Raw genomic sequence first — 7,257 nt, 5'->3', positions numbered from 1 at the left:
TTCTTTCGCCTTTTTACATTGTAAATGTCTACCTTCCCTAGCATAGACAAAGTTAAATCTCTTGAATATCTTGAAGCATAAGATTGTAGCTCTCTCTATCGAAGCTGGAGAGGTGGTGGCACAGATGCAACACTAAATTAAGAGATCAAAGATTGAATCACAAGTTCCCAGCCCATGGATTGAATGCCTGTCAATCTGCAAAGGTCACTTGGCTTTAGCTTCAACTTTTGCATGGTCATCACCGCTTCATATTCAAAAAGCTTGATTATACATCTTCATTCTACCAACCATCATTAAACCGAATGCACCCATGGAGTCTTTAGTTGCAACTATTCTCTCCTCCAAATGTCACTCAAATCAAGTATGAAATATTGCACTGAGGGCTCACCATAAATTCTGACATAAGGAGAATGTCAGCTTCTACATTCTTTGACCACAATTTGTGTAGAAAAACTCCCTCTCCCTCCCAAGTTACATTTAAGTCAATCCCCCTCTCTACCCTGCATAGCTCAATCCCCTTAGCAAGGTACATGTAGGCCAATTCACTCTCTGCCTTGTATATTTGTAACTGCTACCACAAAGTCTCACCAAGGTAATACTCCCTCTCCCTCCCCACAATGTAACTCATGTTTCATGCTAAACAAGCCTCGAAACCTCTCTGCAGCTATCTATCTACAAACCTGGGAGGAGGCAATGATACATGTAGCCAGATGGGACGCGGGATCTGCAAAACCAATGCATGTCCAAATATCCTTAATTATTCGAGACAATGAAGCATCGTGTAACACCAAGTCAGGTGTGCGCGATCCTCGTCTAGGCATAGAGGAAGTCTCAAATCTCAATAAAAAAGAACTCGGGCATGATTAGAGAGCACTGTAGCAAGCCAAATCATAACTGTCCCACCATGAGAGGTTGCCCATGTGACAATGTAAAATCTATCTAGTTGCTCTAGCAAATGATCTGACTGTCTCCTGAAACACCACAAAAATTATGGACTATGGATTGCGAGTCACAGACGGAATATACCAAGCATGTGTGTTAGAAACTGCAAAAAGGAATCTTTCCCAAGCATCTTTCTTGCATGGTGCTACAAATGGTCCAACAACCCATGAATCCACAGTAGGCAATACATTCACAATCTGTTGCCAAAGCTCAAGTATCTCCTGAGCTAACATGGAGGTATAGATACACATCACACCAATCAAAGAGTCATCAATCTCTAGAGTGATCCACATTGCTCTACCAAGTATCAGTGTACCATGGGTGCGTACACAATGATGCCAATAGGGTCCCACAAAAATGCAAACACCACTGCTAGAATACTACTGGCCAATCATAGTTTCCCAAAATGTGTGAGAATCCCCAAGTAACAACTTGCCATATGTATGGTAACTGTCCATACATAGCTTATGCTCCTACACAAGAAGTATATCCACATCTCAATCTACATGAGAGCACAAATCTTTGTGAAGAAAATTCTATCTTAGGCCATTGATGCTAGTGAGATGCAATCTATTGACATTCCAAGTGACAAAATCCTTGTTACAAACAATGTTTAACATGAAACCTCAAGTGCATACATCAACCGTGTCAATGGCTACAAGATTGAAGATCCCTCTTGATCCTTGGCCAAAGCCGAGGAACAAGAGCTAATGGAAGCGCATCCTCATCATGTGGTAGTGGGTGTAGGAGTTGTTCTGGAGCAAAGGAGCGAGCAACTTTAAACCAAGAACCAAAGTAGTCAGAAGAGAATCGCAATGTGGAGACTATACTGCCGACTCCAATCATACTCACATGGTGCGAGGGAACGAGGTAGTATGATCGAACCGGTGGTAGACTGTAATAGTCCTCTATGTATCCGTGGTGTGCCAATCTTCATAGCCAATGTACCTAGTGTAACCAGGCCCCACCTGGGCTACGCTAGTAAGACAACTGAAAAGGTGTACTGGGAGAGATGGAAAGGAAAGAGTCACCAAAAAACAAGGGATCCGTTGCTAGCGCTCAAACTCCTCAATGTTGAAGTCTAATGTCCAACGCTCTAAAATCAACAGCAGCATCCTAGCCACAATAGGAGAGCGATTGGAGAGAGACTCGGTACAACGGTCGTCTCAAAGCTGAACCTGAAAGATGCCATGCCCAGCATGAGATCCAAGATGCTACCCTCAGAGCCACCGAGTGTAGACTAAAGCCACTTCCGAACTGTATCACATGAGGGGAAGAGGCCCACCATGCACCGAACCAGCCAATGTTCATTCCATATAATGTCTAGTGCCTACCTCGATACTAGCTAGGTCCTCCATGGTCAGGTCATATGTCCACATGAAGGGTATGTGGGCAGTCATGAGATGCCCGGTGCAGGTGTGGTAGCCACCATGGAGCAAGAACTGACCAAGGGTAGCAGTCGATGATGTTAAAGCTCTCTCTCTCTCTCTCTCTCTCTCTCTCTCTCTCTCTCTCTCTCTCTCTCGCTCTGTCTCTCTTTCTCTCCATCTGAAAAGTGAAGGAACTCAGGTGGTGTAATCATTGAGAAACCCAAAACAATGTTGTGTAGTGACAACAATGTATTTCAACAAGAAGATGCCAATGGAGGTTTTGCAAGACTTAGCTAGGTTGTGTGGGGCAGCTCTACCGAGGCAGTGCGGGACAACAAAACAAAAAATTTCAGCCTTGAAAACCAAAATTTCAGCACATAGATAATGTAGGTCTTAAACAAAGTAATTAGGAGACAAAGCGGCAGAGAGGTAGAGATGGGATCGGCGAGGATGGAGAGGTGGAGTTCCTCCCCCTATGTGGTGTTGGCCCTTGAAAAGGTGCCCCTTTTGGTATTTGTTTTATTAATGTAAAGAGTTATGGTACAATGCTCATGAGAGATGGCTCCTGCTTTTGAGAGAGAGAGAGAGAGAGAGAGAGAGAGAGAGAGAGAGAGAGAGAGAGAGAGAGAGAGAGAGAGAGAGAGAGAGAGTGCACGTGTTCACACAAAATCCAAGTGCCACATTAGGTGAAATTTGGACTCACAAAGGGGCCCTTTAAGCAGTTTGACTTTACCTCTCTCTACCAAAATGGACGCATGGATAAATTTTTGCAAACAAACTCCAAAGTTGGTGGAGATTTGACAATTAGAATGTCCTATTCAAGCTCTATCTATTGATATATAGCACGCCATGAGTTTCCTCATATTTTAGAAGATTCTTTTTTTGATTCACCTATGATGTCCGAACCTAAGTGAATAAAAAAAAGAATCTTCTAAAATATGAGGAATCTCATGACATGCTATATATCAGTAGATAGAGCTTGAAGAGGACATTCTAACTGTCAAACCTCCACCAAGTTTGGAGTTTGTTTGCAAAAATTTATCCATACGCCCGTTTTGGTAGAGAGAGGTAAAGTCAAACTCCTTAAGGGGCCCCTTTGTGAGTCCAAATTTCACGTAATGAATGTGTGCATTTTCTTCTTCTATTTAAGCCTCTAATGGGCTGTTTTGGACAAGGGGCCGGTTCCTCATCTCTGTGTGTGGATGCTCGGCTAAAAATGGAAGCTTTGGGACAGCCATGCACCTACCATGCTTGAACTGCCCTTCACTAGGGTTGCGTGGTTCCTGCTATGCTTAAATTGGTTCTCACTAGGGTCGCTTGGTACTTGATATCCTTGAAATGTAGCTCCCATGCATGCGCTCCAGTTGCCTTGCATGGACTACCACTTGCCATGCTTGGACTCCAATTGACTTGAATGGACTGCTACCTGCCATGCTTGGATTCCAATTGACTTGCATGGATTGCTACCTACCATGCATGAACTTCAGTTAACTTGCATGAGCCATTTGAGTGTCCACCTTTCCTGTATGTTCTGCTAGATCCTAGGCATCGATAGCCTTCCTCCTTTATCTACATCCTTCGCTAGGCTATGAGGTCGCTCTACATGCTTTGCCAGCTTCCCTTCTCCTGGGCGCCCTACACGGAATTTGTAGCTTCAGAAGCAACAGAATCTTCTGTAGCTACTCAAGTGGTCAGTGCAAAATTAACAATCATATCAATGCATTCAACACTTACAAATAAAGTATGTCCATGGCTATGGGCCAGATTGGTGGCAATTGCAGATCAACCCTGCAATGGTCAAACTCGGTGACGACCACATCTTCCATTGCACTTTCAGGTATCAAGGCCATGGCTTGACGATGTCAATCTTGCGATCAAGAGTGCATCAAGATCTGGTTGAGCTACATATTTTTCAGCCGGTAGAATGGCGACTTATGGCTACATTTTTGTCATTGGAGAAGTCTCTCCAATCCGCATTTTTGCATTTAGAGGGGGTTGATAGTGCTCTACTTTGAGTTTGTTGCGAGGTGTTACAAAGTGATGACATGGACTACTAACTAGAGAGGACATGATTTTAACCGCCCATATGTGGCCAAATGAAGGAAATAAGTTCCAAGACAAAAAAAATTGATGATGTGGCATGATTGTACAAACATCTTGAAATTTGCACTGCAAATTGTGGAGGCTGTAAGAGTTCCCTAAAAATCCAAAAATCCCTAAAAATCCAAATCTCTAATTTTGGATGCTAGCTTTTATATCTGATGCTTTTAGGGCATGGGGCCTTTAAATATGAGCCTTGGGAGACCTCTCTAGCACTCTAGAACGTGCAAATTGCAAAGCACACTCTCCTTGACAGTCATACCTTGTACAAATCAATATAAAAGAGATACCGAAAGGGGCTCCAAGCTTTGAGGCTAGTGCATTTAAAAGTGAAACTCTCTCTCTCTCTCTCTCTCCGTTCAATTTGTTGCAGGTTTTATTCGTGTATTGCTATTGATTTACCGCTTGGGTGTCCAAGCCAATTACAGTGGTATAAGAACTCAAATGATTCTTCTCCTACATAGGATCCGATCAGTTTACATTTTTGCGGGAGGATGAAGAGTACTCGAATCCTAGCAGGGAAACGGAGAGAACCTACGCAAATTCCAATAGGGCAAGCTTTCTTCTAAAGAATCGGAAGAGGACCATGGCAAGCCTTAGCAAGAGATCTTGATAGGGCATCCCTTTAGGAGTATTTTTGTGTCGAGCTTTTTATGTGGCTAGTCAACCAACCTCCTAAACCCTACATATGTGCCCCAATGTCCTCCTTATGGGCAGATTGTATTTGGTGGTGCCACCCTCTTTTGGGGGGGGGGGGAGGGAGTGCATCTTTATGGTCACCAGGGTTGTGAGCCCTCATGGTCTGTGTGTATGTGTGTGTGTGTATCACAAACAACAACTGTATAATGTGTACAAAGAGACCTTTGCAGATGCTCAAAAGCCTATCACCCAAAGCATGTACAAGACAGGGAGTACAATGTGAGGGCTATGTATACATCAAGGCGGAATGTGGCACTTGAACCCTTACCCAAAATTTTGGCATATTGGAATAGGGTTGTTATTGCCTCTATCCCCGCATTGCTCCTCTTGCTCATTTTACTAATAAGGAAAAATAAGGCAATAAAGAGGCATTGATGTCACTGGCAGCCCAAAACTCAAGCCCTTTTTACACACCATCTCGCCCTTTTGGAATGAATGCATTTAATCCCCATAGATACAATTCCTTCCATGGTTTGACAACTATTGCCAAAAATGTTGGAGGTATGAAAGTGCATAGAGAAGGGAAACCTATTCTTATCTAATGTTCTTGTTATAATAACTAATATATAATTCTCCTAAGTGATTTCTCATGTTAAACTGTTCATTTAATATGGGGAAGTGCTAGGGGAGAAAAAGCTAGAATATTGGTTAAGCTGGCAGATCGGCCATAGTAGGGATCCGAAGTAGGGAAAATAGGGATCCAAAGGGGGGGCCATCTGCAAAAGAGCAATGTGCAACAATGGGCTTAAAAGACCCTAAGGTTCAGCCCATTAAGACTTCCAAAATGCTAAGGTTCCAAAATTCAAAGGTTGTTTCCAATGGTCAAGCTTAGTAAAATTGGATGCTTTGTGTGTGTGTGTGTGTGTGTGTGTGTGTGTGTGTGTGTGTGTGTGTGTGTACAAAAATTCTTCATGCTTCCTACATAGGAGGGGGCGAGCCTTGAAAGTAGGGGATGAGAGAGAAACACACACACAAAAACTCACAAGCTTCCTTTACACAAAGGGAATGAGGGACACATGCCAGCTCCCTAGCCTAGATGCCCAAAAGGTGTACTCAAATCCTATTGGATGGCCATGGAGGTGGACCAATGAGAATTAAACTAGAGTAAATCTAGTTTAATTAATTTAAAAACACTTAATAAAAGAACCAATAAGAATTGAGCTCTCTAGAAGACTATTGGACAGTCTCCCAAGGGGTCCAATGAGCATTCAACAGCCCAATGGCTTCCCTGATTCCTATTGGCTAGGAGACAAAGGGGTCCAATGAGAGTTTAGTTGCAACCTAAATCTCTCACAAAAGGGGAAAGGGGGACACATGTCAGAAGGCTATCACTTATGCTACTTAATTCTCATTTGCTAAGCCTGGAGAGGTCCAATGATGTGCCAAGATGAGTAAATTCCATGAGGGCCGACCAAGAGAAAGAGGGGGCTGAATTTGTCAAGTCATTATCACACACACACACTCACACAATCTCATGTGTGAAGCAAGAAGACTCTCTCTCTCCTTCTCAAGGTTTAATGGAAAGCTTATCACCGACTCCAAGCTTGTGAGAAGGGAGGCCTACACCAACAACTCTTGGCTTTGTGATGCAAATCCAACCAAGAGCCAAGCTTCAATGCATGCTCATCTCCTCTACCATGCTCATTACTAAGCTATGATATGGTAATATGAGTGATTATGTGAGGAGATGTACATCTTTCTCATAAGACTACTCCTTCTTCCTCTCTATCTACTCTCATACCCTGCCAGCTCTCACCATCTTTGAAGGTGTGTGAGGTCTTGGGTCTGAGACCGTGAGGGAATTGATGTTGTGTTTTATAAGTGTTTTGCTTAGTTCTTAAAGCTTCCATCTTCATTGCACTCGCTAGCATTGAAGGAACACAAAGAATTGTATTGCAAAATGTCTCTCTTGATGGGAGAAACCTATAATACAAAGCTTTTTGGAGGGGGGACCAGCTCCATGTAAATCCAGTCCTCACATTAGGCAAAATTTGGACTCACAAAGGGGCCCTGTAAGAAGTTTGACTTTACCTCTCTCTACCAAAACGGGCGCATGGATAAATTTTTGCAAATAAACTCCAAAGTTGGCGGAGGTTTGACAATTAGAATGTCCTCTTCGAGCTCTATCCACTGATATATAGCATGC

This window comes from Adiantum capillus-veneris, chromosome 11 (genome assembly GCF_014529385.1).
Source record: "Adiantum capillus-veneris isolate H3 chromosome 11, ASM1452938v2, whole genome shotgun sequence".
In the NCBI taxonomy this organism is placed as follows: domain Eukaryota; kingdom Viridiplantae; phylum Streptophyta; class Polypodiopsida; order Polypodiales; family Pteridaceae; genus Adiantum; species Adiantum capillus-veneris.
The sequence above is the reverse complement of the archived record's forward strand: the minus strand, read 5'-3'. Positions refer to the sequence as shown.